Here is a 27,390-nt window from a genome sequence, read left to right on the forward strand (position 1 = left end):
GCTGCAGTAAACATCCAAGTGCATGTTCCTTTTTAACATAATGATCTGTTTTCTTTGGGGTAGCCACTCAGTAGTCGGACTGCTCCATCTAATGGTAGTTCTATTATCAGCTCTTTGAGAAATCTTCATACTGTTTTCCATAGAGCCTATACTAATTTCCATTTCCATTCCCACCAACAGTGTAAAAGTGTTCCCTTTTCTCTCATCCTAGCCACCACTTTTAGTTTTTTGACTTTTTCATAATAGCCAGTCTGACTCTTGTAAGATCACAACTCATTGTGGTTTTAATTTGCATCTCCCTGGTGAGCATTTTTTCCTGTCTGTTGACCACTTGTATGTCTTCTTTTGAAAAATGTCTGTTCCTGTCTTTTGCCCAGTTTTTGATGGAATTATTTGTTTTTTTCTTATTGAGTTGTTTGAGGACATTGTATTCTGTATATTACTTCTTTGTCAGATGCAAGTATTTTCTTCCATTCTATAGCTTGTCTCTGTACTCTGCTGATAATCTCTTTTGCTGTGCAGAAGCTTTCTAGTTTAATTAAGTCCTATTGGTCTATTTTAATTTTTGTTGCATTTGCTTTTGAGGTCTTAATCAGAAATTCTTTGGGTAGGCCAATGTCTGAAACAGTTTTTCCTAGCCTTTCTTCTAGGATTTTCATAGTTTCAGGTCTTAGGCTTATGTCTTTAATTCACCTTAGGGTGGGAGGATTGCTTGAGGCCAGGAGTTCAAGACCAACCTTACCAACATAGTAAGACCCCATCTCCAAAAAATTAAATTAAATTAAATTAAATTAACTGGGTACAGTGCTACATGCTTGTATTCCCAACTATTTAGGAGGCTGAGATGGGAGGATCATTTAAGCTCAGGAATTGGAAACTTTAGTGAGCTCTAAACTATTTTTGAAGCATCAACTCTATTACCTGCAATGCAATGATATGTGGTTTATATTTTAATTCCCAGCTTTTCAAATTTTTAACTCAGACCCCATATTTTTATATTTTAGGACATTTTTCTCTGGATATTCCTCATATTTATCTCAGTTTTTTCTTTTCTTTTCTTTTCTTTGTATTGTCTTATTATCCAGTTGTTTCTTGGCCAGCAAAGTTAGTTTTTGGTACCAATATGTTTTAGATAATGAAAAAACTCAAGCTCTAATTTATTATTTTAACACATACTTCAACTTCACATGTTAAATATGGTTATTCCCATTTTATAGATGTAAAAATGTGCCCCCCCAAATTAAGTAATTTATCAAGGCCATATAACTAGCAAAATCAAGAACCAATCTACTCTCTTATAAAAACACAGGCACATCTGTTAGGGAGATAGTTAGGATTCTGTCTCTCCCAGGGAAGAAAGACAAAGTGGGTGCTCTGCTTTGGTGCTGGCTCAAGCAATTGTCCCACAAGGGACGAAGGATAAGGGAGCCCCATCTTAGTGCTGTCCCACTATCCCAGATACTAACTGCCATACCTGGGGGAATGCGGAATACCTACTATTGGTCCAAGCAGTCCAGGTACAATAGGATTTGAAAAGTAGAATAATTGAAGATTAGCTACCATGTTGTTAACTGTCCATCAGAGTGGTTCTATGGTAATATCTGAACCACAAGGAGGCCCCCACCTATATAGTCTGAGATAGGACCCAAACCATAACCAAAGCCTTTTTTGTCATGACAAGGAGGCCCATATGGTGACATATCTTGCTCTGTAAACCTGGACTGAGTAAACCTTTACTGAGCTCAGCAAACCTATCTTTCTCTTCTTCAATAAGCTTTGTTTCACGCTTTCCTTGCTTTGGTGGGTCTCATTTGTTGACCAAGAATGCACCAAAAACCACCTAGTATATAGACAACTGCTCAATCCTGATAAGTCCTTTTTACTTATCATTGCTAAAAACTAGACTTAGAAGAAGAATAGCAGTCCTCCATATGCAGTAACATCATATGTATACAGATACACTTACAAGAAGAAACCAAAAGCATTTCTTTTTGGCTTTGGGGTTCTTTCTTCCAAGCAGGAATGGGGACTCACAAGAAACAAAGAAGTAAGTACTTGAGAGCTCTTCTTCATTGCTTCCCTCTCTGAGCCAGGCTGCTCAGGAAGGAGTCCTGCACCAGAGTTTGAGCCTTCAGTTCACTTAACGTTGACAGCTTTTATTCAAATTCTGTGGGCTCCATCTTCCCTTCTTTCCTAAGAGCTGTGTGTCTTTGCTCATTTGTAATGGTCCATATTTTTTTTTTCTCACTTACAGCAGAGACAGAACTGGCTCTCAGAGAAATGGGAGAACTGCAGTGCTGACTCTGCAGGCAGGAGGCGGGCAGGAGAGCAGCCACAGCCAGGGCTCAACGCGCAGCAAATGGGAAGCCAGTCCAAGGTTTTCTGGAACTCACCGGAGCCAGAGCCCTACAGCCAGACACTCATCTGTCGGTGCCTTAAACCCTGTTTTTGAAAGACTATACTCAGTTGCATGACAACCTATAGAAAACTAAACATCTACACTATGCTACCTTTTTTTCTCAATTTTTTATGTTCTTTTATTAACAGGCATGTGTTTAATAGTCTGACTGTGAGCCATGATAACCAATATATATTTATTGTATAACTTCATCTTTTAGTTATACACAGCATGAATGAAATAGATCTAATGACCAGTGAGAGCCAAAAAAGATACTGAAAGTTTCTCAACTATTACCATCACTGACTTAAAACCCATGCGTTTGTCAATTCCCCTTGCCACTTGCTAGGAAACTGTATTGCTGAGGCCATTTTTTACAAAGGACATAAATTTGGCCCTCGAAACATGCAGATAAAAAACAGATGGATTTTTATCTATTCATTCAAAGTGGGGGGGAGTGGCCAAGTGATTTGTGTGTTTTGTGTATCTCTATTGGAGGACAATAAACTGATTGAGAGGGGTTTTTAGAAAAAGACAAGCAGACAAACTAAATCAGCAACCACCCCTTTGTATGCCAGCTGACCTTGGACGGAGATTTAGTACTAGATTTAAAAGGCTTTGTTTACAGACAATTAAAAACCACATAAATTTAAATTGTCAAGGAAGAAATGGTTTCCAAAGCTTCTAACAGCCTGACAAAGCCCCTCCTCAGCCCTGTGCAGGAAAGGCCCAGAGGCAAATACAAAGCCACCAACCCAAATGCCTGTGGAGTTTGCCAGACAGCCAGATCCTGCTGTTTCTGCTGCTTACTACAGCTACTGAACAACAAAATCTTATATAGCTTCGAATGTAGGTTCTTTGAATGCTAATCAAACAGCGAGAAGGCACCGACTGCCAGGGTGGAGGTGGCTGCACAAAAGTATACCATAAAGTATGAAATTGTTGCAATGAGGTCTTTAGGTACCAATGCCTTTGAACCTTTGTGTGTGTTCCATGTTTCCCACCAAAGGAGTAACACTTAAAGATTAAAAAATGATCCAAACCCATAATCTGAAACATTCCCCATTTTCTTGTCTCTGTGTTCTACTTCTTTTTATCAGGCAGACGGACATAAACTTCTGAAAAGAACAGCTCCATAGGAAGAAATAAAAACAAACCAAAAGAAAAAAAAAAAGCACCCTTGCACGTTTCATCAATATTTGGTGCTGATGTTGATGAATAAGTAATGATGTGTAGGTGTTGATAACATTTATACACATCCCTGATTGGTTCTGACACAGGTGCTCCGTGGAGGATGAAGTTTACAAGCTGAACACGGTCAGGGGAAAGCCATGGTTTCGGGCTGTCCCTCACAGATGCAGGGTTTTGCACCTGTGTTTGAAGTTGCTCTTTCATTTCGTTTCTCTGCAGAAAAGCCAGGCAGAATGTTCAAACTGGGAGCACCTGTGTTTGGGGCCAACTTGGACTCTTTTGTGGCCTGAATATGGTCTCTTAGATTCATTATTTAAACTTAACAAGAAAACTTTTTTTTCCTTGGAGTTTTAAAATTGGGGGTCAAAAAAAAATGGAGTTATGAAAACACAGATCAGTCTCACTACAGGACCAAGCATATGTATTGTGTAGCTTGCTTATGTTATTCAAGGACTTGGATGACAAAATGCTATTAAAAATTGGATGAGGCCGAAACCCTGCTCATTGACTGAAATTTCTGTTTCTATCGCAAGGTAATTTTCCTTCGGGGGATGCGACATTTAGGCATCAGAGTCAACTCTAATTTAAGGCAATCTTACTCTATTCAGGGTTAGAGGTAGAAACTGAACATCATCTACAATTAAATTGAAATTTGGAAATTTTTTTTCTCTAATAAAGTGACAACATAGATGGCTTCTTCACATCCTGCTTAATTAAAAACATGAAAAAATTCTCAATTTAAAATAGTAAGTCCTTTGTAACCATAACTAATCTTTCATTACCTAAGGTTTGGTCAGTGACAACTAAAGGCAAATCAAGAAGAATTTATCACTTGAGATCATGGCCACAAGACTCACTTAAAAAACTGCAGCCATAACAATTAAATGGCCTGTTCAAATTGTACATTTAAAGGGTAAGAATATGCACTATGCAAACCTAATGATTGCTTTAAATTTTTAGTTAAATTTTTAATATAGAAGTTATATTTCAGAACAGACTATTTTAATTTTCATGAAAGAGCAAATGCAGGGGAAAACAATATACTTAGTTGTTTCCAAAGAAATAAAACATAACTGATCAAAATTCTATTGATAAATTATGCCAGTAGCAGCATTCTGAATAAATAAACTCATTATTTAGAGTTTACATCCAAGAACAGAAGGTGATGGTCAAGTAATTCTGTGTTAAATAAATATTGTGTTGTTGAAATCGTAAACAGTATACATAGATTAAAATGTTACATTACTGATGAGTTTCCACAAATAACCGACTGCAGGAAATTTTCAGATTAACACTTGTTTTATTTTTTATCAATTAGCTAAGGCTTTGATTTGAATTCTCCACCCTCTGGCAGCAAGGAGAAGCCTTTTCTTTTCTTTTCTTTAAACAAAGGATTATTCTTCCTCAAAAGGGGTTTGTCTAGTCCTTTTATTGTTTTATGTCACACAAGGGAAAAATGCTTTTGAGGCATCACTAGTGAATTTAGCAGGGACGAGAGTTTACTGCTATATAATCATTAGTCAATGCAGTAGCTGAAACCTTAAACAAAAGAAAACAAACTACAAACAGGCAAGCATCCCCTAAAGGCACATCAGAACACCAGAGAGGGGCGGCATGGATTTCAAACAAGGTTGCCCAAGCATGTGCTAAATATTGCTGCTCTTGACTTTTAACTGCACACCAAGGAATACAGTTTCACCTTCCATTCTGAAACAATACTGGGAAGCAGGGGGGAAAAATAGAAAGGGCTTAACAAATGCGTTGTACTCTGACTCGGAGGAAACTTTGTGAAAATTATATTTCAAACCTAATAAAATCTCTCAATGTAAAGAGAGCTATCATAAAGCTATTAGAAAAGCTTACTTCCATCGCAAGCGTCTTTTTATCTTGAGTCATGCTTTGTTACTTCAGACCAACTACCACTATCCGCTGCTACAAGTCTGTACTGTGGCTCTGCCCTCTTACAAATCTCGGGAAAGCATTTCAGCGGGGGTTCTTGCTTTCAAACAGAGTGATGCTTTTTCTATCGGGTTCTTAACGATGGAGTAAGTATGAAAACTTACCTATTCTGAGTTAACTAAGACAGGCGAATGAGGAAGCACGGCTTTGTGAAAGAGACACACAAAAGTACGAACAGGAGTTCAAAGGGAGAAGGAATGCTGTTTTTAAAAGCAGGGAAAAAGAATAGGGGATACAGGTCACAGAGAGGAACCTGTGGGCTGAGGGAAAACAGGGCATACTACCTACCCTATGCTAAAACTACCTTTTGTAACAAACTCTTTAACCTAAAATATTCCTTTAAATCATTGATTCCAATTTGGGGGTCTGGTGTCTGTGTATGTTCTCTTTTTAATTACGACAGTCATTTTGGAAGGGTTGTTGTTGCTGATTAAAATAGAGTTATAGTTAATCTCAGAAAATAAAATCTAAGCTGTATTAGCAGCTAATCAGCTTTTAACAAGTTGTGCCAGGCCTGGGAATGGTCATCAATGGCAGTATATGTTTTTGCTATGTATTTCTAAGTCTTGTGCCTACTTACTCTGCCCCCTTCTTAATTTAAAAAAATATTTTTCAACTAATTACAGGTCAATCAGGTATGTGTAGCTAATAGGACACTATATGAAATTCTAAATTTTAAGTATATATACATATGTGCATTGTTTTCTCCTTGGGTTTTCTTGTGATGTGACAAGAATTCCATAGGACAGAGAATGGGAGGAATTTAATACCACTTATTGCCCTCTCAAAGTAAGCAATCTAAAATTCTTAACAGATAAAAGAATACCACTGACGATAATGTTGACCATTTTAAAAACTCCTGGATTGAGTTTCCACAGTGACATATTTTGTCTGGGCTTGAGATTTTCTTCCTATTTTAATTTATGTGAAAACGCATTGCATATCCCAGAATACCAATACCACCCCAGACTATTTTTTTCCACTCGTGTCATGTTTCCTTACATTTAGCTGGAAAAACTGCATAAATAAATTGAGATTTATAAGTGCCTTAACTAATTTATACTTTTCCCCCCCAAAATTAGAATTAGTTCATAAGTTTATGAAAGCATTGCCTATTTCAGGTTTTATCAAGACGCGGTACCCCATTAAAGTCCGTGAGAGAAAGGACTTAGATTCACAACTCGTCCCCAAACCAAGTTGCCACCCCCACCTCTTGCCTGGCTTAATAAAAGTTTATGCGGTGAATGAATAGATGAATGAATATTCTGCCCTAGAAAGGATGGCAACCAAGAAACAGAGATGAAATATTTGAAATTTGAAAAGACTCCAAAAATTTGGGGGTGGATTAAAAAAAGCTTATTTAATACGCATTTTCCCAAAATAATAAACAAGTAGAGATTTTCACATTTTAAAAATAGTCTTTTATAAAATTCTCTAGAAAAAAGTAAATAGTATTTAACAGGTACAATGAGTAGCTGAAAATAGTAATTTGATTATAACAAACTGAAAAAAAATGAAAATAATGATTAGAATTATTGTTTCCCAAATGTGTTTTGTTCAATCTAGGTGTTGACATTCTGTCTAGGCATGCACAAAAGAATGAAAAATGATCACATGTCAGCTACTTACCTGCTCCAGACAAATATTGCAAATACTCTCCTGTCCTAAATTATCTTTTCAACCTACAGCAAGGATTTTTGCCTTAATGATTTGGATTGTCAAAACTGTATTTTATCAGTACACATGTTTATATCATGATGATTAAAACTGTTTTGTGTTCATATAGAACAGTTTAAAACTTAATTTTATTTGGGCAAAAGTTATTTTTCATCACCAAATTCAAATTGGAACTTTTCTAGATAAAATTAGAAGTCAACTTTTTCATCAAAAGCATTTTTCTTGTATATGTCAAATGTCTTAGTTTTCAAAGTGTCCTTAAAAGACCATAAAAGTACTATTACAATGCTTGCAAATCTGGCTCTCTTTTTTATATAAGTTAATGATGTGGGATGAGAGATATTTCATCTTTTATACAGTTATTTGACAATGATGAATTTAATTCATTCTATCACATTGAATGATACATTTATATTCAGTATGTAGTTTAAAATTTCATAAATGATTAAAGTCCCTGTCGTTTTAATTATAATATGCAGAGAGCAGCCAGAACTTATTTGCAAAGAATAATGTACGAGTCAATAAATTTGGTGAGTGCTCCTGACAACATATAAATAATGACTTTAGAAGTATAACTACCTGTAGTTGAAAACTAAATAACAAGGGTCTGTGTTTGGGTTTTTATGAACTAGCTCATCTAGCTTTCTATAGAAGCTCTTTGGAGTTATAATTTGCTTGATTACATTGAAAGCTCAATAATGCAATGATTTTATAGTATCAGTGAATCAATTTCAACTTAGAGTCCAACTTGAAATAAATCAGTTCTGGTAATGTTTCTACCCCTGAGCATTGGGGTCCCCTAGCATCTTTTAAACCAGGAATTGTCAACAGGAATCAGATCTCTGCTACATGTATGAAGAGCAACACTCAGGACCAGATCACCCTTCATCTCAGCTATTCACTCCAGATTGGACATTTCCACTCATAGTTGGAGTCATTTCCATTAAAAAAAGAGCCTGTATCTATCATTTGTTCATTTACTTAGCATCTGTTATATACTGGGCATGGACAATGTGCCAGGCAGTACTGTGCCCTCTGAAGTTACAGTACTGAAAAAGACTAGTAAGGCCTGGCCAGAACCAAACTAGACTTGGTAGGGTAAAAACAAAATCAAGTAAATCAGATGTCATAGAACCATAAAGCATGACCCAGTCTCTCTTAGAACTTACATTCCATCCTTTTAATGCATTCTTCTCTACCTCATCACTACATTTCAGCTCAGGAAATTAAAGGTATACCGATAAAAAGGACACCCCTTTCTTGAACAGTTCTTCATGTCCAGAAATAATTAAGATAATCTAATCATTCTATGCTGCGTGGTGATTAAAATAGAGTGCCATCTCTCCTCTTAGGAGCATCTGAAAATATCCCCCACAGAAGGTCCCTCAGAGGACTGGCCATTTGTGTAGCTCCCACAATCTCAATAGACAATATTAGTATAATAAAGGTGGATCTTGGCCAAAAGGTCTAGTCGTTCAATCTTCTTGTTAAGATTATGACCTTGGTATTATTTTACAAATAGATCAGAAGTGAGGTTTAAACTTACGCCTGGCATAATCATGTCAGGACAAACACAGGACATCATTCGAAGTCTGTGCTGTATTCTATAAGAGCAGAAGACAGAGAGGAAGCTGAAAGGATAATACCACACCGCCTTTGCTTAGTTTGAGTCATCTGTGCCTGAATTCTATAATTCCATACCAGGCAACATCTTTCAAAACTATGGCTACTCAATTTAGTACAATTTAGCTTCGTCTGCACTAAAACTGCAGGCTTGCATCTATAGTTTTATTGCAACCGGTCCTTAGGATGTTTGTGTTTCTCAGAAGGACAGGAAAAAGAAAGGTAGAAAAGGTGGGGGAACAGGAAAAAGGAAAAGACAGAAACAGGAAAGGAGGGGAGGAAGGCTGGGAGGGAGGACGTGAGGAGAAAAAGGAAGAAGGGCGAAAGAAGGGAAGGAAGAAGCTTAGGAATGTGGACTCCAAACCTCTAAGAAATAAATTTGACACATACAGAGGGATTGTTAACCTCTCAGGGGCACAGGAATATTTGTTTTCATGTTTTCTATGTGATGCTCTAAATAGGAAAGTTTATAACTCTTTGGGTCTAGCTCACTTTTCTCACCATTTCTCCTATCCTCAAATGTCTCCCTGCAACCTTCTACCCCTAACACCAAGTTTGAAATACAGAAGACATGCTGTTGTTTGCCTTGGAAGTGAAATATAAAAAGGAATCTTAGTCTATTACCAACTCAGATGCATTAATGACCTCAGCTAGATATCTAATGGAAACAACGACAGACCTTTAACTAGATCACTGCTGCTGGGTCATAGCCTAACAAACCACCACCTAGAATCTCTTAGGGTTAATAAGCCACCTGTCTTGAAAGTAGCAGTCATATTGGTCTTTGAAGCCTATCCTGATACTTAAACTCTTGATGAAGTTCTTACTGTGCCAAAGGAACTTACTAACAAAGCCACCGAGTCAATTTAACCGAGGGAAACTGGACCCAGTAGATTAGGCTATCAGAGTTTTGTGTTGAGATAATTACTGCACTAAAGAGAGCATATGGGCTGTCAGAGCTGGCACATGGCCTGCACCAGCTGTTACCTGGGTGCTTTGGAAAACCTACTGAACAGCATTTTGGACACAGCACAGCTCTGTGTAAGTTTTCCAAGGCTTCTACTGGGAGTTCTTCATAATAAATTTATTTCCTGTATAAGAGAGGATTGCACCCAGTAACGTAACTGGAACAAGAATGTTAAATTTTTCTGGCAGATAGAGCATCACTAGCTAAAAGGGAAAAACAATCTGGGGCATAAACAGGCATAAGGCCTACAAAGCCAGGAATTATAGAAACATTCACTAGAATAGGTCTCCCTGTCTTAAAAAATTAAAAAGGTGAATTTAACACAGTGAGGATTTTCTTGAAAACCATTGACATATAAGATCCAGCATTTAAAACATCCATCACAGTTCTTAATACATAAAAAATGGTAGTCTCTAATTTTATTATTATGTGATGAATTCTAACTAGTAGGACAGTCAGAGTTCCTAACTGCTACAAAGTCATCTATTCTTCTAGCATTACTGCTAGAATCATTTCACCTTAGGAAGATGGTTTTCCAAAAATAGATATCAAAGTGTCAGCCAATGAACGCCTCAGAATGACAACAACTTTCATTTATATATAGCACATTTTCTTCTAAAATATCTGACTCTGGTGAAACTTTGAAACTAGAGAACCCATGACTTAACATTAGCTTAACTTAAACTAACTTTGAAAATACCAAACAGCCCCATACTATGTGTAATGAAAGATCTGAAGATAAGCCCAAGAAAATGAAGAAGAGAGGAAATAAGATTTTTCAAGCTAGAGTTTATACAAAAAAATTAATAAACATAACCAGAAAATATCATTGATCTTTCCAGTGATAACATTATCAAATTGCAACTTAGATGAAACTTTGCTATTCATAAAATGATTTCTCCCCCTTCAAGAATGTTAAGAAGAGTAAGTTTGGTCAACAGTGAGGTGCCCAGTACTGAAAAGTCCCTAAAGCATTGATTCAATATTGATATCCAAGCTGACGGCAAGCCTGGATTTTTATTTCTAACTTCAAACTCTATAATCACTTTGAAAACAGAAATACAATGATCACAACAGTCACAGCTTTTCTCCACTTGGCTGGGACAGGAAAGTCAGTTACACATCAAGAAAATAATGTAAAGCCAAGTTTACTTACAAAATAGATCTTGTGCAAGATTTTCTTTTGCTTCAGACCCTATACCTAGTCTCAGTTAGGTGAATTTACTTTAAGAAAACACACAGCAGTAAAGACAAGCCGTGGACGTTCAGCCTCCTCGGTTCTATCCCCAGAGGGAGAGCTGACTTGGGTTCCCAGACAAAGGAAGGCGCATTGCCGTGAAATGAGTGTATATCCAACTCAGAAAAATTCAGCCGTTAGATGTAAATTTTTAAAATGTGTGCCTTAAAACCAGTCAGGACATTTAGAAAATCTACCGCATTACATCAGAGTAAACGCATCACCACATTATATTTTGCAAGCTTTAGCAAATAAAAAAATCCCCCAGAAGAATCTTAATTCTTATCTATGGAAAACATTAAACTGCTAAGCGCTAACAACTGGAATTAGTCCTTAAATCTCTAATGAGAATAATAAAACATGAGTGCAGTTCGTGCTGTAACTTGATAAGGCCTGAATTTACTTGCTGTTAGGAAAAGTCACTGATCCAGCACTATGGCTTCCTACTCCCTGAGGTACAGGAAACAATATCTGTCCTCTAGGAACCTTCTCTGCGGTAAGCACTTCTTATCTGTGCTATCAGAGGATGGAGATAGCAGGCTAATATCTCGTAACAGCAGCTTTATGAGATGATCCATTACTGATTTAAATCAATCTCAAGCAGGTAGTTCTCTTTAACCCGTGCAGAGCAGACGCAAGCCCCACTGCCTAGCACCCCCCAACTCCCCGGCGTACTGCCGGTCCTGAAACTTCCAGGCAAAAAGCTAACTGCACAACACCACTTCTTATCCTCCTACAGTAAGCATCTTTTAACAATCTTGCTGCTCTGAAAGATTGCAGAATCGGAAGCTACTGACCAACCCATTCAGTGTTAGTTACAATTACCAATTCCGTGTTCACTTAGGAGAGGGACCTAGCAGGAGCTTAATGAGCCTATTAGCAGTTTGCAAAGACCCAACAACTTGCTGTGAGGAATATGAAGATGAAACAACTTCCCCTTTCTACACTTGAGGAATTTTGGTAAAGACATATTTGCTGGAAAGCAAGTCCCACTGTTTATAGGCGCAGATCAGCATAAATGCGACTGGAGGAATGTTTAAGAGCAAATTAAGCCCTGCGGTTCAGGAATTCAGTTAGCAGGGACATCAGACGTGAAAGTATCACCAATATACAGGCTTACAATATAAGGGTCACATGACATCCTAAACGAAAAGTGTCCTCTTGTATTTTAACCTCTGGATAAATACTAAAGACAGATTGCAGGCTTACTCACTGTTGAATGAACACATACATGCACACAACCAGGGACGAAAATAATGGATTTTTGTGTGTGAAGAGGCCTCAAACATCATCCATTTATCCCACAAATTTTACAGAGCAAAACCAGAGGTTTGGCTAGGTTCAGTAACTTATCCAAGGTCACGGGTGGGTACTGACAGAATTAAAATCTCCTAATATCTGCTAATGCTTTGTCTAGCATTCTTTGCTTCTTTAGAATAGAAGTCTTTGGGAACATGTATAACTCTGCATACATTAAGAGATTTTAGCACTTTCTGGGTTTCAGAACTAATTCCAACCATGAACAAAAACAGAACTCGTGTTATTAAATATTTAAGGTAACTTATATTGACTTTTGGTTGAAGTTTTATTTCCATATCAATTAGATCTGAATACATTCACCTTTTCACTCAATATCAGGAGGGTAAAGTGTCAAAGTCAGAAAAACGCAGAAAGCGAGAAACGATTTTGAAGAGCATCCCTATTTCTCCCACGTAATGTTACCTTCAAAAAAAAAAAAAAAAAAAAGGAATAAATATTCAAACTCCCCCACTGTTACACAATCGTTCGTTTCCAAACTCGGAATTCAATGACATTAGTGACGGCACATGGCATTGTCATTTCACTTTACTACAGCAGACAGTAATGACAACAAACAAACCCCAGTGCTTCTGGCAGTTACTTGGTGAGATGGAAGCAAGCTTTTTGATTTTCTGATATCAGCATGTAAATACTTCTCAGGGACGCAACTTCTTTTTTTAGGTTTATTAATGGCTCTATTAATTAGTGGCAGCTAGTCCACTGTGGCCCTAGTAATGGACTTTTCTTTCTTATATTTGTGGTCAGGAAATGTTTTGATACTTAGACACGGACAAACTGATAAGAAAAGTGCTCTTTACCAACTTTCCTGCTGCAGACGCACCTTGTCCTTCACCTCAGCCTCTGCTATTTACGTCTCTTTCAGCTTCCGCACTCCTTCCCCTGATCATGTCCAATCGCTGGCATGCAGGCGACCACCTAGACAAGCACAATAATGGGCTTCCCCTGGAGAGAGCCACATGGGACTTCTGTTCCTTCCTTTCAAGTAGGAACACGGCACGCTGGATATTTTATGATTCATTTTTCCCTTTTTGATAAGATATGAAAGAAATATCAAAAGAAATTCAGAGATTTCTATTTTCTCAGAATGAGATGAAGTACAGCAGCTTCTCTTAAGAAACACACTTCTTTTTTTTTTTCTTTTCCTTGACATTCTGGGTTCAGGAAGTGAGAAAATTATTTTTACTGCTTCTCTTGTTTGATGCCTAAAAACAAGATTCGGTGCCTTGCATTTTTAACACTTTCCAATTAAATTGCCTAGTTCAGTTAATTTAATGAAATGAAGAACGAAACAGAATAATGCCTAAGAAACCATGATTTTAGTAAGCTCCAATAACCATTTTTTATTAGGTCATTTGAATTTTTAGAAATGCAGAAGGAAATACACAAGGACAAAAACCTATGTGTCCCCCAAATTTAGAAATACTGAGTTCACAGACCACATCGTATTCTAGCGATCTATTTCCATGTCTTGGCTATTTAGCTAAGATGACACAGGTAAACATTTTTATGTAATATATATGATTATCTAAATATTGTTTCCCTAGACTGGAGGTTTATAGAAAGAGTCTAAGAGCCTTCTCCCTTTGTGCTATTTAATCACATTTTCTAAGAAATCTTCAAATACCAAGGTTGTTTCTAAGATTTGAAAGGTGGATGTTTTCAGGTTTTTATGCTATGATCAAATCACTTTGCCATTATTGCTTTAATATTCTTTGGGTTTTGATGATTTTATACATCCAGATTCCTGAACGTTTTAGCAATCTTACCAAATCACCACTTTAAAGAAAACCAAGATCAGTGAATTTAGTATCACATATACGACATCTATTCAATGGCCTAAACGAATAGCTCTTCTCTCCTGTCTTATCTTAGCAATTCTTCATTTTCTCATAGAGGAATACGAGACCCATATTAATATATTTAAACCAAAATAACGTCCAACTGGGTGATCTTTCTAATCACTCTGAGTGTGACTGGGAAATGCATGCTGAGTGCATTTCACCTGCTTTGCCAATAATCTTGTTTATAAGTGACCTATTATCAAATTCAAAGAAGTTTGCTGCCAAACTGCCATTGGTTAATTTTGCAAAGAAAGTAAAAATGGTTTGGTCCTGTGTCGTTAGAATAATTTCAAGACATTTTTTAACAGACACCAATTCAATCTTCGTCTGCCCTGAACATTACAATACTAAAAATTGAGAATACCTCTATAAAAGGAACACTTGGAAATTTCAAAAAAGAATCCCAAATCTAATAATATATTGAGTCTGACCTTCTCGATTCAGTTATAGCATCAAGGCTGAAAGGGTAAGAATTGTACAGTTCATCAGAACATCTGCACACCAAATATTTAAAATGGATTTACTTTTGGCTTATTATTTCTGCTACCTTTGGAAATAGGATTTGAGTCAAAAATGTATTTCCCTCTTCGTTTTGAACTCCTTCCCCATCCTAAAACAGTATTATTCGTACATTCACACAGAAAGGAAGGTAAGTAATAATACAGTGAAGGCTGGAAGTAAAATCTTGCCTGGTACAGACAGCGTAATAATGATGTCATTAAGACTCCGGGCTGAATGGGATTCAGACAGAACTGTTGTATAGTTGCAGACATAAATCTGAAAGAACTTTTTGGCTACATTCTCAGACTTACCTTGAGAGATATTTAGGAGCTCCAGCAAAATGAGTTGAGAGAGAGGCACTCAGAAGAAGGAGGTGTGCAGACGGCAGACAGAGCTGCAGGCCCTAGAAGGTGCATCCTTCTGAGACAGAGGAGGAAACAGTTTGTTAAACGGATAAAGACAGAGGAACATTCTGAAGAAGAAGAAAAAAGAAAACAAATAAACCTTAATTCTAGCACAAATAAATGAGCGAAAGGCAATTGCAGGGCTGCTCAAAGCCTTTTTGCCTAGCTGAATGAAAGCAATCCCTAAGACTGAATGGGTAATGAGATCCTGGCTCCTGAGATTTTAGCTTTCTTAATCATGTTCATAATTAATTCAAGAACATTGATAATTTCATTACATTCTTTTTGTCTTATCAATAAATGATGTGCCTGCACTTTTGGTCCTGTGTACAGGGAGAGAAGAGATGCTTTGGGTAATATTGCACTAGGAATGGTGGATATATATGATCCAAAAAGGTGAAGTGGTAATTATTATCCTTGACCAGCCTTCTATTATCAGAACATGATGACAAGCAGCTACAAATAATTAATAAGCTTTTTATGCAGAAATGCAAAGCCTTTGAAGAAAAATATGCTGCAAGTAGAATTCCTTACCAAAGATTATGTACATAGCACAACACGCTGTACAGAGACAGTTTGAAAGGGAACAGGCTAAAACGCCTGCATTGCAAATACAAGAAGAAAATCAGTAGTGTGTCTTCAAAATATCATTTTTTTAAGTTTTATTTGTTTCAATGTTTTATTGTTTTTTTTAATTCTGTGTCCTTCTGATTGTCATCCTGAAGTCCTTTCCAGGATTAACTTACCAAGATGTTAAACTGAACTATCCGCTCAGTCAAACCTCCTTTTTAAAACCAAGATGGAAAGCTCTGTCATTAGCTGTCAGTCATCATCAAAGGGGCTCTTTTTCTTTACGGTTTTCTCTTCACCCCCATGTAAATTTTCACAAAGCTATCACTCATTAGTTTCGCAATCCATTTGCAAGGGTCTGGAGAGAATGTTTAATGCCATTTAATAGCATGAAACAGAGAGGCCATCTAGTCTCCCAAACTGTTTAGATAATTAACACCAAATTAAAAATTGGTCAGTTAGGAAGAGCTGTGAATATGAGAATTCTCATAACCGGTAACAAGAACAGTATTTCAGTTTTAAATACAGTGTGTAGCAAATAATCCATGCTGAAGTGCACACGAGTGATCCACAAACTAACAATTTTTAAGTAGACCAATATGGTGGGATAAAATTTCAGCAGTGGAAATCATTCCATAAATATGTCTCAGAAGTAATTGTGCTCTTAAGGATTAAAAAAATTGATATGATGCTAAAAAGTATTCATGTCGGCACTTTGATCTGATTACTAAACAAAACAGTCTTTGAGAGGACACTGCAGAATCACTTAGTAAAGCAAGCTGTTGCCCGTGACATTGATATATGGGACAGACATGATGTATATACTGGGTGGATTTATCAGTAAATCACTGGCTCTATTTACTTCCCCAAGGAAAAAAACCTGTTCCTGAAAGAGAATTCTTTGTTAGAACCACCAGTAGGGGATTGATATTGGCAAAACATTCAATTTGGATATAGTCTTGTAGAAGATTCATAAAACAATAATTTAATAAGTTAACAGACAAAGGTTTAACACATCGGTGGCATACAATTGCCTAGAGAATATTAAGTTTATTAATTTTATCTAATTATTTCTTTGTGAACTCAATTATAGAGGTTATAGTCACCAGCAACCTATTTCTCAACTTAAGGAAATAATTTTGAGAAGTTTTGATTTCTTAAATATAACTTTTTCATAACCTGCAAAATAGCAATACCATACAGATTAATTGCTAATTAAAAGATTATTAAACGACAGTTACATTTAAGACTCAGATATCCATTTCGTATGTTCTACACTTTTTTATATATTTCAAGTCTGCTTTTTAAAGTTCCAGGTACTAAGAAAATATTCAAATATGCTGATCAATATTCCAAGTCAACACAGATCCAACTGAATTTCAGAGAAACAAGCTGGAATCTTAAGTACTTTCTGTGTAGTTTCATAAGGACAGCAAAATTGGAAGAAAAACAAATATATATGATGGAATGTAGCTCACACTAAAGTGTTTTCAAATTTTATAGCTTTTGCATATTTACCGTCAAACTAAATCTCTCCCCTAGTGAGCTTTAAACTACTATGTATGGTTCCTGGGCATCTCCATGTGGATGTTCCCTAATTATTTGTATCCCAAATATTCATCACCTCTCCTTCTCCAAACCTGTTCTCTCTCTATGCCATCTCTAGGAATAATGCCATCATGTACTTTGTTACCCAAAGGAAACTAAGACATTGTTCTTGATGTATCTCTTAAATTTCCCCCCATACCCAATCAACCATCAAGTTGTAAAGCTTTGACTTCCCAATGTCATTACAACCTGTCTTCTTCTGTCCATTCCCAAAGCCAGAACCTGCATTCAAGCCATCAGCCCACATAGCCTGAGCTGGTTATTGTTGAACATCCTCTGCCTTTAAGCTCACCTTCTCCGTGTTATTCTTGCACTACTGTCCATCACCTTTTCAAACATGATCACGTCATTGCTCTATGTAGGGCTTCATCGCCCTCCGTAAGATTGTTTACAAAGCCCTTTTAGTCCGGCTGTTATTTATCTCTCTCAGCCATGTCGTTTAACCATACTGTTCACCTAATCATATAGAATCACTGCCTGTTCCTGAGACCGCCCTCTTCACTCAGCCTTTGGGATATGCAGCACTCTCGCCATATTCAGTGATCAATGGCCAATTATTTTCTAATTTGGTTTTATAATAGTTTTGAGGATTTCTCATTTTCTCTCTGCAATTTCTCAAAGTTCACATTAAAATGGAGTCTTTATCAGTAGAGCTGGTAGTTCAATTTCAGCTAACCCTTGCTGCAGTCTACTAGCGGGCTTTTATGCCATTCAGCCTACCTGGCACTCGTACTAACCACATCTGTCTTCTTATCACTGTCTATAGCCTCTGCTTTTGTTCACTCACAGAACTGAAGAGTGTGAAGAATACATTTAATGAATTATAGTCTATTTTTATAAAAGCAAGGCATTGCTCCTTTTATCTTATTTGAGTGATATTCTTGGTTTTTTCTACAATTATTTTTTTCAGCTTGGGATACATTTTTCCCTTTCTTCTAGTTTCCACTGTGTTTGATCACACAGAAAGGTGAACATTGCTGAAACCAAGAAAACCAAATAAAGATGGTTTCAATACATATCACATAAAGCTGTTGAATTTTAGCACATTTGACTTCATTTTTTGTCTCTTGCTTCCTGAAATTAAAATAGAAAGTTTAAAATAGGGAAAAGTGTGTATTCCTTGATGCTTATATATTAAAAGTTTTATATAATCTTAATATCATGGCAATCAGGAAGCATATAATTCAAAGACAGACAAGTGTAAGGCCCATAATTATTTCTCAATTAGTCTTCACTGAAATAAGTAAAAGTAAATGTAAAAGTCCTATTTAAATTTATTTATTTTTTTTTAACAGGAGGTCAAATCTATTCTCCTCCATGGCTAGAAGATCCAAATTCCATTTGGGTGTTGCCCTCCCACCTCCTAGGCTACCATCTGATTAAGGAAAGAGTTGCCCTCCAGCCCAGGGGCACAAATTCTGATTAGCTCAGGCAATCGCAGTCATTTAATACCCTTCCCAATGATTGGTTGAGGCCTGGACAAGTGACTCAGTTCTGGCCAAAGGAATGTGGAGGGCAAACTAAGGCAGAGTTTCTGACCAAAGTTTTACTCACTGATAAAAAAGTGAGGCCAGAAAGAAATAATCTTTTTCCTTTAAACTTGCTTTGTGATGTCTACATGTGATATTGTTCTTAGTAAAGTAGCTCAGGAATGGAAAAAAAAAAAAAAGAAAAAAGAAAAAGAAAAAAAATATCCAAAGTACTCAGTACTACTGTGAAACCAATTTACAATCACTCACACATGCATGTGAAAAATGAAACTCAACTATAGCCTAAGGATGAAGGAGGGAAGGAGAGGGAGAGGGGAAGGGAGGGGGGCGGGACGATAGAGGGAGGGTTGGTAGGGGGACCACACCTACGGAACATATTGCAAGTACAAGTTGGATCTATCTGGTGTAGAGCATAAATTTCTTAATCCTGTAATTGGGCAAAAGTGGTGAAGGCTATGTTGCTTAGTAGAATGCAATCATTCCAAATTCTACAAATAATCAACACATTGAATCCTGTAATGGCATAAATGTATTTATGATCTATGTATGAATGACTTAATAAAAAAGTAATTTATAAATAAATTAATTAATTAAATGGAAGCATATCACTGAGGAAGAACAGATGACTCAAAGTCTTTACAGATGTTTTGCCCCAGCCTCTCTCAGTTTGGCAGCCCAAGACATTGGTACCCTCCCCACCTCAGAGAGTCCCTGCTGCTAGCAAGCAAGAAGACAGGAATGGATTCGATCAGAAACCATCATCACCTTCTTTGCCATTTCACAGCCAGCACATGTCTGCATTTGTCCCTTTACCTAATCTTTTATCTCCTTGCGCATCAGTCTCCCCCACTAAACCCACGAGATCAAATTGAGTGGGGATAATTCTCATTTTCTTTAGTACCTGGTAAACGGATACTGTATTTCATTGAATCTAAGACACCATCCGCTATAACACGTACCATTTCTGTTCCACTGGGAAAGAAAAAAATGGTGTAATTAAATCATTCAATAGCATTAACTCTAAGATACATCCCAATTTCCAAAGTAAAATGGTGCATCTCAGAACGTCTGAGGGGTTATTGCCACGGATAGAAAAGGAATGAATAGAGTTTATCTTTTATTCACATTCTACTGTAAACTTCGACTATGTGAGATATTTTTGATTAAATTGATAAATGTGATGAATTTCTTCTACCCAGAGTCTTTTCTTCATCTGTGCTTCCTGCACATGAAAAAAAAAATTACTAAGCTTTCATTCTCCAAATTTGATATTATGGAAAAATGTGAGGTCAGTATCCTGGAAGGGAGCACTGTGGGGCACAATCCTGTCAGGCCACTCCCAGAGTCCCGGCCACTTTGGCTTTTCCTTTTCATCAACGTTGGGGCATTTAAGAGAAGACTTAACTAAAGGAAGAATGCAGCACCTTAGAAGCCATGTACCCATATGGTAAGAAGAGGGGTTTTATTTTTATGTATTTTCCTTACTGATTGTACCATGTATTAGATGGTGCGCGAGATCTAAGTGTTAGGCTAACTCCATCTTTGTATTCCTCATAGAGGCAACTGTATTACTTTTTACGTAATTACTTTTCAAAAATATCCACTTAAATGGCATCTAATTCCTCTGAGAAACGGGCAGCATACGACTAGAAGGATGAGAGGGTCGGAGAAAGAAAATAGTGAAGTGGAAAGGAAAACTCCGAAGACAGAGGTCACTGCAGAGGAAATCCAGGAGGCGTTAGCTGAGGTTAATAGTAACTTTAACCTTCGAGGCTGGTGGGGACGGAGGTGTTGGAGGCGGGACACCGAGGGAAAGGTAGGACAGGGAGGGAAAGGAAATGTAGCAATGGGTATTGCCCATGCTGAGGTGCGGGCGGAAAAGGCAGACTGTCTGCAAGAAGCCAAGGAATTCCCTGCGGTGAGATGGGGCAGGGCGCCATCAACAGGTGCAAAGGAGAGACACTACTCAGTGGCGCCCCCTTTGGGAAACTGTGGCATAGCAACGGGAAGACTCTCAGCTGCCGGCTACTGAGATGGTAACTAATTACTTAAATCTCTTGAGTTTCTGCTTTATTATCTCCAAAACAGATAATCCCTCTACCTAAGGTGGTTGTGAGAACTAACTGAGATAGCACTTGTGAAAATGCCTAGCTCAGTGCCTGCCAAAGACAGATATTCAAATCTTTTAGGGGGAAGGGCAGAACCTGAAAAAGTACCCAAACTCACTGAAAATGTTTATTAAGCATTTACGTACCCCAGGCACCAACAAGGGGCTATGTAAGACAGTCCCTACGCTAGGGACACAGTTTAGTGGGAAACAGACAGGTAATCATCTTCATGAAAATACATTTGAGCACTGCTGTAATAGAAAGAAAAACAAACTGGAATCTAGAAAAAGCAGAGATTCATTCTGCCTTGAGATCCAGACAGGGTCTGATTAACTCAGGTTTGGAGATGTAGAAGACTTCAAAGAAAATGGGTCGTTTATATGGGGTATAAAAAGATCAGTAGGAATTGTCTAGACTTTTTTTTTTTTTCAGTTAAAATGAAAAGAAGAGGAGGTTATTTTTAAGAACTAGAAACACCATTTAAAGTTAAAAACACGACGGTTCTGATCTATAGATAGAAAATAAGCACAGATGAAGATGTTCAACATGATTAGCCATCAGGGCAATGCAAATTAAAACCACACCTCTTGGAACGACTAAAATAAAACCACCACTATATGCTGTCTAGGGTGCAGGGGAACTGGGTCTCTCATATATTGCTGGTGAGAATGTAAAATACTTGCAGCTTTGGAAAACACTTTGGTCGTGTCTTATAAAATTAAACGTGTTATCTCCATATGATACAGCTCAGCAAAGTGCACTCTTTCTTAGACACTTATCCCAAAGAAATGGAAACTTACGTCCTGTAAAAACCTGTACGTGAATGTGCATAGCCGCTTTCTTTGTAATAGTCAAAAACTAGAATCAGTTCAAATGTCATCCCACTGGAAAATGTTGAAACAAATGATGTGATTTCTATACCAAGAAATGAATATGCCATTCAATGAAAAGGTGTGAACTACTGATAAACACAAGAACTTTGATGACTAGGCAGAAAAATTACACTGAGTTTAAAAAACACAGAGCTTCAAAATGTATATATTACATGATTTAACTTATGTGACATTTATAAATGAGAAAATTTTAGAAGTGGAGGAAAGATTAGGGGTCACCAGAGATTAGAAACGAGGGAGGGGATCTTTATGATAATAGGACTGTATCTCTGTATTTTTTTTTTTTTTTTTGAGACAGAGTCTCACTATGTCGCCCTCCTTAGACTGCCTTGGTGTCATAGCTCACAACAACCTCCAAGTCTTGGGCTTAAGTGATTCTCTTGCCTCAGCCTCCTGAGTAGCTGGGACTACAGGCACCCGCTATTGTTTTTTTGTTGCCATTGTTCAGCCATCCTGAGCCAGGTTTGAATCCACTATCCTGCGTGTATGTAGTTGACGCCATAACCACTGTGCTCCGAGCTCCGAGCCGATGTATCTCTGTATCTTGCATGAACCTACACAAGTGACTAAACTGATAGAAGTAAATACACACATACACACAAATGAGTTACAAGTAAAACTGAAGAAATCTGAATAACTTTATTTGTTTTCTGTTTTTTAATTCATTTTAGAGATGGGGGTATTGCTGTGTTATCCAAGCTGCTCTCCAACTCCCGGCCTCAAGCAATCGTCCTTGACTTGATTGACTTAAATGAGGATCATATCAATATTGGATTTTATCAATGTTGATATTCTTGGCGTGATATTATGCCATCATTTTACAAAATACTACCATGAAATGAAACTGGCACTAGTGGACAAGAGATCACTATGTGTTATTTCTTACTGCTGTGTGTAAATCAATAATCATATTAAAAATTTCAACTGAAAGAGCACTATTGTTCTGTATTATAAAGTACCTGAGATTTCACTTAACCTGATTTAAGAAGAATTTTAGTTCTTTTTATTCAATAAAGAATGATTGAGCTCATAATCGCAATTTAAGCTTGACATTTGCCATTAACAAATTCCTATCTTGTGTGAGCTTACCCCAGCTGGGGCCAACCCTCCCTCCCTCTGGCTTCCACTGTGCACTGTAGTCCATCCCTCTTAATGTAATGAGGCATTAATTGCGTTCTCTTTTTTTCACATGCTGTGGCAGACTCCAAATGTGTTTCTAAAAACACATTTCTGCCCAAAACTTGTCTTCATTCTCCCTGGCAGTTAAGCATTACTTTGTGACCAAGTTTGGGGCAATAGAATGGGAGCAGCAGTGATGAGTGTCATTCCCTGTTCCCCCTCATAAACTCCTCTGGTGCTTCTTAATTTTCCACACTTTTCCGACTGAATACAAGAATGTAGCAGAGGACCCCATAGCCCTAGAAGAAAGCAAGCCAACAATGGGAGAAGCCCAAACCTCTGAATGACAACACAGAAAGGCCACTCACCATTAAAGAACTATTATTTCACCGCTAAGAAGCCAACTTATTGGGTGGTGCCTATGGCTCAAAGGAGTGGGGTGCTAGCCCCATATACCAGAGGTAGCAGGTTCAAACCCGGCCCCTGCCAAAAACTGCAAAAAAAAAAAAAAAAAAAGAAGCCAACTTATTTTATGTTAAGTCATGAGCGTTTGGTGTTTTTATATTACATGTAAATTACCTCTACTGGTACACATACTTATCGCCACACCAGATTTAAGGCTTCTTGAGAGTATTAAGAATTAGATTATGTTTACCTTTATGTGCCCAGAATCTGGAACAGTGCTTGGCACAGAGATTCTGCCTCATAAATGATTATTGACAAGCACTGAGGTTCTCATCAGTGACAGACCTTGATCTCTTCTGCTATTTCATTGTTTTTGATTCTCTCTTGAGTGTAGGAGGAAAGCTGGGATCTCAGACCCAAGTCCAAATTCTTGAAGATGAATTTACTGTTGATTATAAGCTCTTATAAGCTAAAACATAAGTTTTTTGAAGAATAAATGATTTGATTTTTTTCTTTGTGGTTTGAACTCATATATAATTACTGTGCATAAGAAATGGGTTGAATGGCAGTTGATTACGTTGTGGTTCCTTAATATTTAGTTCAACATGTGTGAATTAAAATTTCATGCAGTTTTCTTTGGAATCAGAAATTTTTCTGGCTCCAAACTTATTTTTAAGTCACTCAAAAGCATACAGTCCTCTTTAGAGTCTCATTATTCTTTTTTTATTTTTATGCCTTGAGTTTTTACTTAAATGTAATCCTAATTTGTGTGAAATTTATTTTCTTCCATCGTATAATGTGAGAATCGAAGTTTTTATTTTTCCATTTGACTAGCTATCTTTGTGCCTTTCCCACTTACCTGTAATGTTTCTTTATAACACATAATATTCTTTGAGATAATGAGTCTGTTTTCTAGTTATTTATGCTATGCTGTAGAATATATTTTTGTATCAATGTTAGTATCAGATAGGTAGACTAGGTAGTAATAACCAATCACAAGATGTCAGTGGCTTGACAAAACAGAAGTTTTTTTCTCACTCAAGTTTCATGCTCAGCGTGGGTCAGTAGTAGATTCTGTTCATCATAATCACTTGGGATCCTGGCTGACTAAGGACCCATCCCACGTTTGCTCCCACGATCAAGGAAGCCAGCCTGGTGTGCCCAAAAGCAAGCGACTTCTGTACTGTAACTTTTTTTCCTTGGTAAGTTTTGCAGATTTTTAAAATTACAGGTTGTACAAATGTCTTGGTAAACTTTTTCCTATTTATTTATTTATTGCAGTTTTTTGGCTGGGGCTGTGTTTGAACCCGCCAACCTTGGCATGTGGGGCCGGTGCCCTACTCCTTGAGCCGCAGGCGACACCCACTTTTTCCTTTTTAAATGACTTTTAAATAGTATCTATTCAAGTTTTCTCTTCTTTTAGTTGGTTTTGAGAATGTACAGTTTTTCCCTCAAGGAAACATCCATTTCATTTAGACTCAAATTATTAATAAAAATTGTACAAAGTATTCACACATAAGCAGTTATTATAGTTTTCTTTCTAATTTCATGTATTTTACTTAATTATTCATTATAGTTGGTAAACATTTGTCTGTCTTATTGAATTTCTTAAAAAATTAAACCAGGTTTACTTTCCAATCCCATATTTTGCTTTTCTAATTCACTAATTCCTGCAATTAGTTTTATCATTTTCATCTGTTTACTCCCTTTATGGGGTTTTCTTTCAACTGTTTAGTTAATAATTAAATGTTTACATCAGCGCTTCTCAACCTGTGGGTCACAACCCCTTTGTAACAATGAAAATACATCCTGCATATCAGATACTTACATTACGATTCATAACAGTAGCAAAATTACAGTTATGAAGTAGCAACAAAAATAATTTTATGGTTGGGGATCACCACAACATGAGGAACTGTATTAAGAGGTCGTGGCATTAGGAGACATTAGGAAGGTTGAGACCCACTGGTTTACGTTCTCTCTCTTTTAGTATCTAAACTATTTCTTAGTATGTCTTTAAATATGCCACACATGTTGATATATAATCTTTTCATATCTGTATGTTTGAAGCAACCTACCACTGCATTGTTGCATGGTTAGGTGTTAACTTTAATTTTCAGGAGTACTCAAGCCTTTTCATCTTCATTTCATTTCACGCCTTTAATTTTCATCAATTACTTTTAATTTTAAAATACATACATTTTGGCCCATGTTCCTTTGTTTTTTAAAGTGTCGATCAATAATTGTAGCCCTTCCTGTCTCCATACATTTCATTCCCCCGTGAGACATTTTGGAAGTTTCTAAGAGTCTATATTTTCTAAGAGATATTGGGCTGTTTGTTAATATTTTCATGGGAAGTAGGGATGGTAATAGTTCTATGTTAACTAGTTTTAGAAGAGCATTTTTTAACTCTTAAGGGCCTGAATATTTCTATTTAAATTTATTTATTTATTTATTTTAGAGACATGGTCTGTCTGTGTTGCCCAGGCTTGTCTCCAACTCATACCCTCAAGTTATCCTCTGGAGCTTGGATTATAGGTAAAAACTTCTCTTCTGTGTAAGCATTCTTGGTTTGTTTGTTTGTTGAGACTTAGTCTCACTTTGTCTCCCCCAGTAGAGTAGTGTTATAGCTCACAGCAACCTCAGATTCTTGGGCTCAAGTGATCCCATTGCCTCAGCCTCCGGAGTAGCCAGGACTAGAGGTGCCCACCACAATGCCCAGCTATTTTTAGAGACCAAGTCTTGGTCTAGCTCAAGCTGGTCTTGAACTCATGAGCTCAGGTGATCTCCCCATCTTGGCCTTCCCAGTGCTGGGATTACAGGCACTAGCTACCACACCCAGCCTAAGCTTTCTTAAATAAAATTATTTGTTTACTATAATATGGTGAGACAATTTTGCCTATATAACCTTGCAAATTAGTTTCCAAATTTTCTAAAATTTTACTAAGGGTAGATGAGCACACCTATGTATATGGCAGGGGTGTGTGTGTGTGTGTGTGTGTATGTGTGTGTGGACTTGTTCTTTACCTAGTAACAAAATATATTCCAGAATTTCAGTATGCATCAGTCTACTATTCAACTCAGGATGATTAGAGACTGGAAATGATAGTATATGCATAAAGAAGAAGCTGCTTCTTATTGGCCAACACAGAAGACATGTCCTAAACAACAGGTGATTGCTATCCAGTTGTCTGCCCTCACTGCTGTATCCAAGAAGCTGGCCAATAAGTTAATGTGCCCTCCATCCTGCCTGCTAGTCAGCCACACTGGGCAGGTTCAAATGCATATGGGGGATACACTGGGGTTTTCAAACTACTGCCTCCAAACCACAGATGGGCAAGCCAAGCCCCTTCCCTCCTTGGACTCTGCCATATAGCTAAGTTTTAATTTTAATTTTTAGGAGTCTTCAAGCCTTTTCACTTTCATTCTCTTGAATATACTTTTAATTTTGATCAATTACTCTTAATTTTAAAATACATGCATTTTGGCCCACTTTGCCTTCCTTTTTGGAGAGTTGATCAACAAGGCTGGGCACAGTGGCTCACGCCTGTAATCACAGCACTCTGGAAGGCCAAGATGGGCGGATTGCTTAAGCTCAGGAGTTTGAGACCAGCCTGAAGAAAAGTGAGAGCCTGTCTCTGAAAACAACTGGGTGTTGTGACTGGTGCCTGTCATCCCAGCTACTTGAGAAGCTGAAGTAAAAGAATCACGTGAGCCCAAGAGTTTGAAGTTGCTGTGAACTATGATGCTATGGCACTAGACCAAGGATGACAAAGTGAGACTCTGTGTCAATAATAAATAAATAAATAGTCAATCAACAATTGTTTTCTTCTGTAGCTCTTCCTGTCTCCATACATTTCTTTTCCCCATGAGACATTTTGGAAGTTTCCAAGAGCCTATATTTTCTAAAAGATATTGAGCTGTTTGTTTTCTTTTTCTTTTTGAGACAGAGTCTCACTATGTCACTCTCAGCTCACAGCAACCTCAAACTCTTGGACTGAAGTGAATCTCTTGCCTCAGCCTCCCAAATAGCTGGGACTACAGGTGCCTGCCACAATGCCTGCCTTTTTTTTTTTTTT

The sequence above is a fragment of the Otolemur garnettii genome, unplaced genomic scaffold (assembly GCF_000181295.1).
Source record: "Otolemur garnettii isolate 467f Iridium unplaced genomic scaffold, OtoGar3 scaffold00036, whole genome shotgun sequence".
Classification (NCBI taxonomy): Eukaryota; Metazoa; Chordata; class Mammalia; order Primates; family Galagidae; genus Otolemur; species Otolemur garnettii.